The 13801-nt window shown below is 38.6% G+C and overlaps 1 long non-coding RNA gene across 1 annotated transcript in view; it reads left to right on the forward strand.

The window, feature by feature from the left end:
• The window catches only part of LOC147654708 (uncharacterized), a 65102-nt gene that overhangs the window by 20252 nt on the left and 31049 nt on the right, over positions 1 to 13801 (forward strand). Inside the window, exon 2 of the long non-coding RNA XR_015282963.1 lies at positions 8232 to 8349. This is a non-coding gene — a long non-coding RNA (uncharacterized LOC147654708). The remainder of the gene's footprint in view (positions 1 to 8231; positions 8350 to 13801) is intronic.

Raw genomic sequence — 13801 nt, forward strand, 5'->3', positions numbered from 1 at the left:
TCTGTAATAAACCCTCTCAAAACATAATCTATTGCAAAAATGGGGCACAGACCCCAATGCTGTCCTTCAGGTGCTAGAAGACCCTTGAGTCCTTTGCAGATTTTCCTGGTGTCCAGTGAATCATGCTGGGAACAGATAATTTCATGGTATACAGATAATGTGATTTCAACAATTGTGTTATATTGATGGTGCAGGATGCACCATACTACACACAGTATTTTAAAGCTGATTTTAAAGGCATTCAGCTCCTAAGGAACATCCTAAATTTGGTTCTGACCAGTGATAGAGTCTCTCTTTCTCTGCTTCCAACCTATTTTATTTTGATCTTTTTCATTTGTAACACAGAATGGATGGGTAGAAATATGGGAGAAGTAAAACCAGCATGCATAAACATCCAATATTTTTCTTCATTCTCTTTCCTGGAGAAATGAAAATGAGAACATTTAAAGATTTTTTTTTCTCTGATTTTTTATTAGTGATCAGTATATCAGTATTTTCTCTATTTTTGAGCAAGAGCTGAACTATTTTGTCTGATGTTTTATAAACCAATTCAGCCAAAGAAAGACACCTGGCACAGAAAATTTCACATATGTGGTTTACATTTGTAAAATATAAATCTTTATCTATTAGAACCTGGAATGTACCAGAAAATCTGACAGTCCTCCCATACCCTTTTTTCCCTGGCTACTCCCTCAGTTTATTTCCAGTTATTATTGATCAAAATTTCAAGAGAATGACCTTCTCTCAGGAAACCATTTTAGTGTTTTTAAAGGTCTTCTCTGTAAAACAGCATGAAAACTTAATTTTAAAAGTATTTCCCTGGAAAGAACATTTCCTTTTCACAGTCAGTTCCTCCTCATGGACAAAGGTGCCTGGAAGCCTTGAGAGTCCTGGCCCTAGGACCAGGAGAGAGATGCTGGAAGCCCAGGAATTCCCAGCCCTCCCATATGGCAGAATTGCTTGTGAAACCTGAATCTTGGAAATTCAGAGTTCCTGAACATGATTTGAGAGAAGAAATACTTTTACTGGCAGAAATTATAGCTGGCCCTATTTTTGCTGGCAGTTCAAGGCACCGGTCTGAACTGTCCAGGACAGCAGGTGACTGGAGATTATCTCTCCTGTCAAGACACACAAAGCTGGTTATTCATGAGATTCAAACTGAGGAGTAAGGCTGTGTTTCTCTGCCTGGGAAAGCAGGAGCTTAAAGGTATTTGACTAGAAATATTAGGCAAAGGTGGTAATATTAGGCACTAATACCTGGGGCTGGTCATCCTTTTCTGAAGACATGAGTACTAACTTCAGCAAATAGCCTCTCGGTCCTAATTTCTCTCTGAGTCTCAAGGAATTCAGCCTCAGTCCTCCTAGCTCCCAGAGGAGTACCTCCAGGCTATACTCAGGAATTCAGAGCAAGGACAGCCTCCAGGGACTGACATGAAAGGAATAGTCAGGTGAGAAAGGATTGGAGTTGTCCTGCCCAATGAATGGCTGTAACTCCCTGGTGCTACTGTGCAGCACGAGTCTCCTGACACTCCATAATTTGATGCTGTTGCTTTCAGCTGGGACAGATCAGAAAGCATCGAGTGTGTCTCCACAGCTGACTAGTGCCTAATACAAACTAGTGGTAGGTGCAGTCTTACAGAGATTCTCTAAACTTTAGAGAATCACAAAATCAATTGGGTTGGAAAAGACATCTGAGACCATCCAGTCTAACCTGTAACCTAATACCACCATGTCAATTAGACCATGGCACTGTCACGTCCAGTCTTTCCTTAAAAACTACCAGGGGCAGCAAGTCCACCACCCCCCTGGACAGCCCATTCCAATGTCTAATATCCCTAATGTCTATCTAATCCCTCTAATCACCCTATGTCAAATCTTCTTAATGTCCAACCTTAACCTCCCCTGTCACAGCTTCAGCCCATGTTGATACCTTCCAGGTAGTTGTAGATAAAGTCACTCTGAGCCTCCTTTTCTCCAGGCTAAACACCCCCAACTCCCTCATGGGACTTGTGTTCCAGACCCTCCACCAGCTCCATTGCCCTTCTCTGGATTTGCCCCAGCCACACAATGTCCTTCCTGAATTGAGGGGCCCAGAACTGAACACAGGATTAGAGGAGTGGCCTCACCAGTGCTGAGTACAGGGGGCAATCCCTGCCCTGCTCCTGCTGGCCACACTATTGCTGACATAGGCCAGGCTTTCTTGGCCACCTGGGCACAGGCTGGCTCATGCTCAGCTGCTGTCACCAGGCCCTCAAGGTCCCTTTCTGCCAGACAGTTTTCCAGCCACTCTGCCTCCAGCTTCTAATGCTGCAGGAAGTTCCTGTGACAAAAATGCAGTTCTTGTGACAAAAAAATCTTTAGCCAAATCAAACCCCTAAATCAGACTTCAGCCATGCAATAGGAAAAGAGTTGCAAAAGATGATACCTCCAGTTTTTCATCTGGCTTGGGTTCTCTCTTAGGTAAACAATATGTTAGTAAAGCTAAAATTCTCTAAGCAAACCTGAAAGGTTTTTATACATTTCCAAAGGAGGAATTTTAACATGTGTGTCTAAGTGGCTTCATCTTTGGTAACTCATGAAAAATGATAGGTAGATGGTTAGCAGCTGGCGCCAGAATCAACATTCTTTCTTTTCCTAGAAGCTGAAGATTTAAAGATTTTTCCCATCAGAAGGATTTATGCAAGGATTTATGGATCCTGAAAAAGTTGGCTTAACTTGTATTATTCCTCTGTCTTTTGGATATTTTAACTAACAGGGTTTTTTTTTAATATATAAAAATAGTGAGCCCTTCTCCATGAAGTCCATGAGACCAATGTAAGCCTGCTAGTTATCTTTTCCTTTAACACTTTTGCATGCTTGGTATAATACTTATCACTGGAAAAGTTGCTAAATGACACAAATTGCATACAGTAGTTATAATACTTTGATCAGTTGCACTAAATCCTACTTGTTAACTAGAAATGGTTAGTAACAAGAAATTGTTATTAAAACTGGTTTCCTTTCTCTGGCAGCTGTTTCTGCTTTCCCTCACCTGAAAAACAGTGACCAGCCCTTGGTCCATTTTAGTATAAATGACATCTGAATTACGTCTTGATCTATTTTTTTGTGAAAGGGTTGTTTTTTTATCTTTTCTGAAGCATTTGAAAAAGAGAGAAAATCTCTGAAAGTCTTACAAATGATGGCAACAAGAAAGTGAATCAATGAGGGGAGTGGTTTCTATGCAAAGATTAACTGTGGTTAGAAGTTTATCACAATATCAGTAATAGAAAGAGAGAAATTGCAGGTAGACTAGGAAAACCCACTAATTTTGATGAATAACCATCCAACTAGGATGTTGTCAAATCAGCTGAACCTATTGTAACTCACCTGATTAAAAAACAGACTGAAATAATTTCCAGCTGCTAACAACTATTTTTAAGAGTACACTAGGGAATAGTGAAGTCCAAGAGGGTGAATTTTAGGAAATATAGAGCCTACATTCAGAAATGGGAAAAATAAAGTGTCAGGGATTTGAAGAGGAATAATCTTAATTTCAGTTCCTGGAAGAGTACTGGAACAATAGTCAGCTAAACTATTTGTAAGCACTTGGAAGATAACAGTGATGTAAGTAGCAGCCAACATGGATTTGTTGAGAATAAACCTCTCCCAGCTTTGCTTCTTCTTATGATGGAGTAGTACAGTTTGTGGTCAAAAGAGAGTCAATAGATGCCAGATACCTCTTGACTTTAGTCACAATTTTGACAGTTTCTCACATAACATTCTCATAAGCAATGTTAAGAAATTCAGTCTTAGAAAACTATAGCAACATCAGTGCAAGACTAAAGAATAATGTGTGATAGAGAGTAAAATTATTTTTTTATTGATAGCACCACGTCTGGATGACCCTCAATCACACTAAAAGGAGTAGCACACAATCTTTACATAATGGAAACAGTTAAAAAGCTAGGATGCAAATGAATAAACATACTCAAGAATACAGAATAGTCTGTGTAAATAATCTGATTAACAGGCTGGGTGACAATTCATGAAAGGCTCAGAAGGTTATAATACATCACAAACTCTGCATGAAAAAAGCAATTTCTTATAGTTGGGAAAAGAGGGAAATATTCTGAGATATATAAACACAAGTTTCATCTAGAAGGTATGTCTCAATATGATAAGACCAGCAGAAGCCAAAGCTATGTTTTCAAGGTCTTTATTAAAGGGATGTATAGAGTATTTGGAAAAAGTACAAAGTGGAAGAATGATCAGCGGTCTAGAAAGTATGATCTATGGAAAAAATATGCTGAAGGAATTTGGAATGTTTAGACTGGAGAAGGAGTGGCTGGAGGGGGTGATAACACTCTTTAAATATGTAAAAAAGTAATAAATAGAACAAACTGTTCTGTCTTTAGCAGGCTGAGATTGTAGGCACTGCAGCTCAGTCCCGAGTGGCAAAACACTATCCGTGAGCAGAGTGAGGACTGGAACAGGCTGTCTGAGGACATTGTGGACTCTGACACAGGAAACTTAGAGACCAGCATTAGACAATCACCTGCCAAGAAGACTTTGGATATAGTCAGTCTTCTTGTGGAGAAAGATGTGGTGACTGTGAGGTTTCTTTCACTCTCTTTTCCATGGGCTATGATAAATATAAGCTAACAATAAAACACTGTAATTTTGCCCTTTAAATTCAGTATGTGGAAAATTTTTCTGAAACAAGATTTTCATAGTATCTTGTTGCTAAAGAGACCACATTTCAGGCAAGGAAAATGGAGCAGTTGAAAACATCCAAAATGTCTTCAGTGCCTGCTGTGTTACACTGAGAAATAAAACAAAATGTTCTCAAACTATAGAGTATAGCACACAGTTTGGTTGGTTCATTTGAATGTGGCTTTCAACAACCACATACTTAGTGGAAATTTCTTATAAACTTCAGGGGATTTACTAGTCATCAGTGATGACTGGACTTTCTTATTGAAAGAGATGGGCTCTAACTGTCTAAGCAAACTTAGACAAACTTAAGCCATAAGCTGCCACTTTGGTGTGGACACCTCTAAATTAAGAATGACAGGGGAAGAAGAGAATGATCAACAATGAAGAGAGGAAGTGGTGGATTGTTAGGCAAGCAAAGTTTATGGTGTGATACAAAGCAATCCAGGAGGTTTCTGAAGTGCATTGATGACATGGATAATCAATATGGGTACATGGTCTACTGCACTTGCAAACAAAGATCTTCTAGGGAATGTGGAAACTGGGGGCTGTTTCCCTTGCAGCAAGCATGAAACAGCAGAGTTCAGGATACTGAGAGAAGGGAATGAGACAAAAAGCAGGGTCATGGTCCTGAACTTCAGGAGAAAAACTTTTATCTGTTCAGATACCCATGATATCTGATGGGAGATGCCACAGTACCAGATGGGAAGAATCCTCTTTGAAGAAAGGGGGTCCTGGTGAGCTGGTAGGTATTCAAGAATTACCTTCTTCAAGCTCAAGAAACTTCTGTCCCCATGTTCTGGAATTTAGACAAAGACAGCAACTGGCCTGCATGGCTGAGCAAGATGGTCTTCATAAAAACTCAAACACAAAAAGGGAATTGTGGAAGCAAAGGCAGGAAGGAATATGGAGACACTTCAAGTGCACAAGGAAAAACTAGACAAACCAAAATCCACCTGAGGTTGTAAATTTAGAGCTTTTTTTAAAGTACTTGTCCATTAGACACAATCATTCAGCTCTGAAGAGACATATCTAATCTCAAGGATTATGTCAAATAATTTGTGAGAAATATGAAAAAAATCTCAAAATCTATAAAGTATCACTTCAGAACACGATACTGAGTTTTAACTTCATGTGTATGAATACATTCCATTTGGATGTCTCCACAAAAATTAGTTATTCTGAAAACAAAATATGAACTTTTAATATATGGGTGGAATTATCACTCCACAACTCAGCTGTGACTTTCTTAATATTATTACTTCTGTTATTTGTGTTAATCCCTACATTATCATTTACTCAGATGAGGACATTCTTCAGTTAATTTGTACTATGTTAGTCACAGAGTATGTAACTTGCAGTCTTGCCAGAACAATATTTTCCTTTTCAATTTTCTTGCTGTAGTTTTAGAACTGTTCAATATGCTCCTCCTAAAATTCAGAGCCATAAAACAAGTCTGTCATTTCTCTTTGGAACACTTCTGGTTCATGGAAGATACCACCAGAAATGAAGGTTTTCTTCAATAATCAACCTTCCTTAGCTCAATTGGTTAAAGCATGGTGCTAATAACACCAAAGTCCTGGGTTAGATCACCTTACAGGCCATTCACTTAAGAGTTGAACTTAGAGATACTTGTGGTCCCTTCCAACTCAGAGCATTTTATGAATATATCACATTGTGATTCTATGAATATATCACACAGTGATTCTATGAATATATTTGCATGAATACATTTACTCATTAGTGATGTGTAAATATCTAAATGTAAAAAATTTGAAATGCATTGCTTCAAAAAGAATAAGGGTCGGATTCAGACATGAGGTGAAAAGAAAATAATGAACTGAGGCCCATGAGGAGAACATTCTCCCTAGTGGGTGGAAAACATTTATTAGCTGTATGAGTCCCTCGTTGATAAACACAAGGACTAGCTTCCTCTGTTCCTTAGAAGGACTGTGAAGGGATATGTGGCAGAGATAATCAGAAATTCCATACAAACAAAGCTATTTTTTTGGCAAGGGCTGAAAAAGTCTCACAAGAATGTGCTTTGATGCACATTTAAATAGGAGCGCAGTCAGCAAATGCAGAGGACCCAGTGGATATGATCACTGAAGAAAATATGAAAGCAATTGATAAGGAAACTGCCTGAGATACAATGTACTAGCACCATATATGGTGGACACCAGGAAGACTTGCTGTGTAGTCAAGATAGTTAATAATTAATAATTAACAATTAAGAATTAAGCCACTTAACCTTGGTATCAAAATCAGAACTTAAATCTTGACATGTATTATTCAAAATCTTGGCCTAATACAGCAAGATCTACATCAATATTGTTTGTTTTGCAGTTTCTACTGTGTCCAGTATTAAAACCAGATCCTTATCTGCTGAAACTGCTCTAAAATTAATCACCACACCTCATTAAATTACAAATGAGAATCTAGCCAATAACATTAAAGAAAATAAAAGTTACTACATTTTTCACGCACACATGCCTGAGAGTACATAATGTCCCTTTCCTTCCTTTTAATTTTTTTTTTAATGACAGAAATATTATTAAAACATCCTTTACAGTTTTTCGTCTTATTACCTATCATTATTTTTCATTATGTGCTTTTGAAATGATGGTTTGACTGGTGACCTTGCCACTGACTGGCATAATCTTTAATTTTATTGCACTAGAGAACCATATTTGTCCTCACCAGTACTATGATCATGCAGATGCACTGGTAGGATTTCTGGGGACATTTGGTAATTGATGTGCTGAACCACTCTGAGGCTTTCCCAGGGAAGACTAGGGAATTATTCTGTTCTGGAAGTTCTGGGGAAATGCTGGAGATGTAGAAATTTCTTGTTTTATTGCATTCACATTAAAATGGGGAAGTATTACCAGTCTTATCAGAACAGTAGCACTTGCCTTGGACATTTACCCTGATCTGAAGGAGCATTTGATTGAGAGCTTTGTTTGTACAGCAAAAGCAAATCTGAGGAGTAGCACTAGAGAAAGAATATAGGTTACATCTGCCACAAAGGCAAAAGAGAATATCCAAGGGACTAGAAGCCTGTAAAATGATTGGAGACTCTTTTATTTTTATATCCAAACTCTAGAAAAATGTCATTTCGGCCTAGAAAACACAACATGCTATTGTTTAAGCTGTGTTGAATTCCTTTGGGCTGCTATAGCCACTTATATTTACAAGTAGTATAGCCAGGAGGTTTCTTTCTCCTTTTACCTGCTATTGGGACATAACTTTAAAAACAAGTTGTTAGTGAGGCTGAGACAAAGTCTGTGATGATGGTTTTCTTTCTCCTGTCTTTGAACATGAACTACTGACATACTGGTTAGAGGTACACACATGGTACAAGCTGGAGAAAAAACCCAAAACTAAATACAGTTTCACCAGTCTGAAGTAACTATATAGTTATTTAGAGAATGAGTAGGTAAACTCCAGCCAGTAAAAACTAATTTACCCTAATTCATTAACCACTGCATAGACTAATGCATGCACAATCATTGTGGTTGCTTTTCTTTGTGTCCTAGACATAGAAATCCAGACAAGCACAGAATCAGTGAAATGTTTAGGAATGTGTCCATTTGCAATCACTCCTGACTGCCTAAGACTAGAAGGATAACCTTGCACAAGGATCAGAGCAAGAAGGTAAGCAAAGGAAATTCTTGGCAATTATTTCAAACAATATTTTGGAAAATAGCATGTCTGGATAAGGAGGTTATTTTCATGGAGGGATCCACATATAAAAATTTTGATGCTGACCTCCTGGTTAGTTTTCAGGAGGTTCTTTCAGTTCTCTGTGATATATTTGCACTGTCTGTACATAGGGATTAAAATGTGTCTCCAGAGTGTTTTAAGATTGATGAGGGCTGTAAAGATGACTTTCACAGTGCTTACCCACAAAAGATACACTTCCCACAAAGAAAGATGCCTCAAACCTCCAGTGATTCCATGCTAATCAAAAGTTTATTCCAGGCACAACTTGTTCCATGGGTTCATAAAAATGTTCAGTCTACCAGACAGCTGAATGTATAGACCATGTGCAAATAGAACCCTTTTTTCCCCTTATGGTGTATTGCTTGAGATTTCTTTAATAACAAAGTTATACTATTATAAAATCATGTCCTAGCAATTTTTCTCAACAAGACTACCAGCTAGGGCTAAGATTACTATTTCACGGTAGCACCATCTTCATTTCAAATTATGACTTGAGCATCATCATCATCAAAAGACAGAGGTACATACCTTAGCAGGAGAATAAATTTTAATATCTGGTACATACCATGAGTTTTCAAAAATTATTAGGTAGAAACTTGGTGGGTATTCACTTGAAAACACAATATTTCACGAAAAAGAAATACCTTGACACTGTTTAAAAGTGTTCCTTGAGCAGAAAGAAACTTTATTTAAGAGTCACAGAAAAACTATTTGTTAATACCACAAAGATGGCCTGAAAACAGTAAGGTACTTAAATGTGGTACTGAGGGCCAGGCACAGATTTATTCTAAGCACTAAGAGAAATTTTCATCCATTAATGTCAGCCAGTGCACTCACAGACTGGATGACTGGACAGGAGAGCAGCTGCAGAGTTTTCCTGTTTATGCACAGCTGCATCCAACCTTTCTGGATAACTGCTTTGATTTATAAAGGGTAGCTCTTTCCTATGAATTTAATGCTAGGTTGTGTTATTTCAGTCATTTTTCTTTTTCAGTTCTACCAATGTACTAGTACAGAAGCGACACAATGCACTTAAAATCCTAGTAGTAACTAGGTAACTGGACAGGTTTTGCTTCAGACTAATAAAATCATGACGCATTCAGGATGACCCCAGTTAAGTGAATACAGGATATTATTCAAAAGTGGTCATTCATCATAAGAGAAGACTAAACTCAATGCCCTAGAAAGCCCCATCCTATTCAAGGTTATTATGAAACAAGACCAAAAATTTTATCAAATAGGTAAAATGAATGCTCTCAAAATTCTTAAAATATTTCTCAAACCAAGTATTTTGCATACCCTTGTGTCATCATTAATTCCAAACAAAATGAATATTTATGACTTTTAAGTCTTGCCAATTACTGTTCATGCATGAAACTCTGGCCTATTTCTCTGTAATTTTAATAGTGGTGAGGCTTCACCCTATATTCTTCATATGTTGTATCTAAATTCAAGGTATATCACAGAGCTCTCACTTAAAAACAGAAAAAAAAAAGTAAGACTTGTCTACTTTTCTGTATTAAGATGTTTCTATTTTTTAAATTTTCACATGAAAAGTAGAATATTTCTGCCCATATTTGCTGAAGTACACATAAAGCTGATTAATAGCAAGAGTTGTTATTTTAAAAATTCTAACTCTAATTGGAAGATACCACTTCATATTATTTGGCTGGGATTTTGCAGCAAATAGTAAGGTTTTTGTAAAGGAGAACAATTGTAAAATGTGTGCTTTGTAGACCTGTCACCAAAAGTAATTTACCTAATCAAATAATGATCAGACAATAATACTACATTTGGGCATAATGTTCACAAGTGTCCAGTTTCTTTGTCTCTCACATAGGACCTCCAGGCCTTTAGAAAGCCATGCAAAACTTGAGAATAGTTAGAATTAGATAAAGAAAACTCAAACTGAAGGTATTTTCCAAGTATCCAAGGCCATTTGCTGTGGAGCAATAAAGATCTTAAATCTGATCACCCCAGAAAGAGGTGATATATCTAAATGCTCTAAAATGCATGCAACATAGAGATGCACCAACCTGAGTGCCAGAAGTTTTTAAATTGTGATAGGTGGCACTGAAAAAACAATCTGGTTGAGAACAGCACACCACCAACTCTACCTGGCTGATTTGTCCTAGAGCTGGCGTATCACTGCCTGTTTACAGACAGCAGAACCACAGTTTGAGACTGGACTACACCTTTGGAGACATCTAGTTCGATCCGGGGTCAGCTACAGCATCTTGCAGAGGGTTATAACTGAGTGGGGTTTAAATATCTCCAGTGATGGAGACTTCACAACCTCTCTGGGAAGCCTGTTCCTATGCTCCTGTTCCTATGCTCCTGTTCCTATGCTCCTGTTCCTAAGCTCAGTCAGCTTCACATTACAAAGAAAAAGCATTTTCTACACTTAAATGGAGTTTCCTCCACTTCAATTAGCTCCCAGGGCCTCTTGTCCTGTCCTTGGAAATCCCTGAGAAATCCTGACTACATCTTCTCTACTACTCCTCAACATCACAGTCAGTAGACCCACCTGAGCTTTCTCTTCTCTAGGCAGGACACCCACAGCTCTCTCCTCCTCTCCTTGTATGACAAGGAGATTGTGATTTACTGCACAGTACTGGCCTGTACTCCATAGCATAGCTGTGCCCTGAAGCATTTTTTTTTTAAATTGCATCTTACAAGATCCTTAATTTTGCAGTCATATATACCCTGATTGCTAGAATCCATGTACAAAAGTATTATAAGTCCATTTTAAAATATCAGGAGAATATTATGTGAAGAGGAAATACAAGTTTAGGGCTCTTCTATCTAACAGACCAATATCAGGGGCTGCACTGGAAGTTAGTGATTTCCTGAGAAATGCATGCCTGAAGCTCAGGATGTTTCATCCTGTGCACATCTGTAGACTCCTTAGTCCCATATGTAAGCAAGGCTATTTTTTTTCTTAACTGATGCCCTGAAACTCCTTTTCTCTCCATCTTCTTCTTTCATTCTCTGTATTACGGGCTCTTTCTTCAAGCCATGTCTGGCTGTGTCTTCTGGATAGAGTTCAGAGTCTGGGAAATGAACCAGCTATGCTGGTTGGTTAAATCTTTATTGTTCTCTCTTTTGGTTTCAAGTCTATGTTACAGAGGCCTCAAAATGCATTATAAACATATGTACTGTGTGTGAATGAATGAGGCTGGGTAGGCAGTTGTCCAACAATGACTGTGCCTAAATGCAATTCTGACCCTAACCACTTCACTGCAATGCTGTAACAGAGCCGTATCCTGTTGGCAAAGAGCCACGACTTTAAGAAAAAAGTGTGTGGTTTCAACTCTTTGGGGATTTACAGTTCCTACCAGGCTTTAGTCGCTAGATGTCAGGGCTTTCTCTGGCAGTACCCATCTTAACTAAAATATTGTACTTCTGTAGCTCAATGCACTGCAGGCATTTCTTATCAGCTCTGGGCACCAAATGAAAGCATGAGGTGTGTTAATAAACATTACTGATGTAAAGCTAAAGTAATGATATTTGAGTATGTGAAAAAAGTGTGAGTCTTCACACAAAAAAATGCATCACTTTCAAGCACAGTGCTTAATGAACTGACGAAAGAAAATAATTGAAAATATTGATTTCTTTGCAACAGCATGCCTCATTAAGTGTAGCGTGTCCAGTACTTACCTGAAGAGCACAGGGTGTGTTCTGAGGCAAACATCCAGAATCTGACGTGTTACAAGACCTGCACTCTGCAGCACTCAATTCCCTCAAAATTCAGAAAGACAGCAGGTGCCCTGTGGGGAGTGTATTCCGATCAGATGAGTAAAGCTAGGAAGAGAGCGAGCAAGAACCATCCTCCAGCCACAAGAGCAATAGTCCAACCTGTCACCTGTGCCCAAATCGTAGCCTTTTCCCTCTCTTGAACCAGGGAATCCACAGTCAAAATACCCTGGGAATGAAGCCTGGTAGGGAAGATGTCCCCATCTGGCTGAGATATCTGAGACAGGGATGGTGACAATGACCAGGCATCATGAAGGGTGTTATGCTGTAGGGCCAGCCATGTTCAGGGATGTGAGTCTGGACCTTTAGTTTAGCCAGTTAGCTATGTAGAGGGGTCATGACATGCCTGGCGTGACAGCCTGGCCAGAACAGCCTGGAGGCTGATGTGAAGGATGTGCCATCGTGGCCTCACCCATTTCAGGCTGCTCTTCAGAGAAGATGTGCCCACTGGGTGCTAACTCAGCTGGTGAATGCAGGAGGGACTGGACATACCTGTTAATGTGTGAATTATAGAACTGGATGTCCTCCTGCTGTCTGCACTGACAGCCTGTGTTTATGCCTCCATCCTGGCTCAAGTGTGCGCAGTCTGTTCCACGGTACCTCAGGCACTGTGCCATCCCTCAGTAATCCTGTTTTCTTCCGTGTCTGCTGTCACTGAGCAAGGTTGAGTTGTTTGAAAAATATGGAATTAATCTGTTAAGGTCAGTGAGCTCTCTGTCTGTATGTCAGCAACCTTTAATCCTATTTTGGAATGTTGATCCTTCTGTCCCTTGATTGCTGCTATCACTTTATTACAGTTTGCTGTTGGATTTATGTTTTAATCAGAGCCACACTCTGCATATATACCCTTACCATTACAGATTTAATTGCTCAAATTACTAATAAACTTTATAGCAGTAGTGTAGTTTGAGTTCCATATCTATCCAGGCTTACAGTCCCTTTTGCAAAACACATTATTAAGATCCTATTACTCTATCATGATTTGTACATTTGTTGAGAAGAGAGCATAACCCCAGTTTAATTTCATGCAGGCTGCTAAACAAGTGACAAAATCCTGTATGAAGAAAATTCCTTTACTGTGGTGCAGAAGCTTCCAAAGGCTGGTGCCAGTCCCAAAAGTCATTCACAGTCTTAATATTTGTAGTTTAATATTCTTGTAAATTTTTTCACATACACCCACATATACACATATTCCTATCTATATGGATCCTATCTATATGGATACACAGCTCAACATTATCTATGTTCTTCTTTTATTATTAGCTATTTCATTAAGTAATTTAAAAACTGACTCTTTTCCTGACATAATAAGATACAAATACAATAGTCAAAGAAGAGATGAAAAATAATATAGAAAGGAGTATTGTGGGTTTTTAAAACACAATCCAAAAACTTTCTAATAGGCAGATATGTTTTAAAAGCCTCTGAAATTTGGGAATGGAAAGGCAGCCATCAGGCCTTATGGGACTGTCATCACTATGCATGGGTTTCCCTTCCCTCTCTAGCACATGTGGTCTTAATTGCTGTGTTGGCGAGACCGTGGAGCTGGATTCTTCATGAACTGGCTGTAACATTGGCAGACATTTACTCATCTACTGCTAGCAGTTTTTAATGGAAAATCTGCATC

This window comes from Cyanistes caeruleus, chromosome 2, assembly GCF_971803275.1.
Source record: "Cyanistes caeruleus chromosome 2, bCyaCae1.hap1.1, whole genome shotgun sequence".
NCBI lineage: Eukaryota > Metazoa > Chordata > Aves > Passeriformes > Paridae > Cyanistes > Cyanistes caeruleus.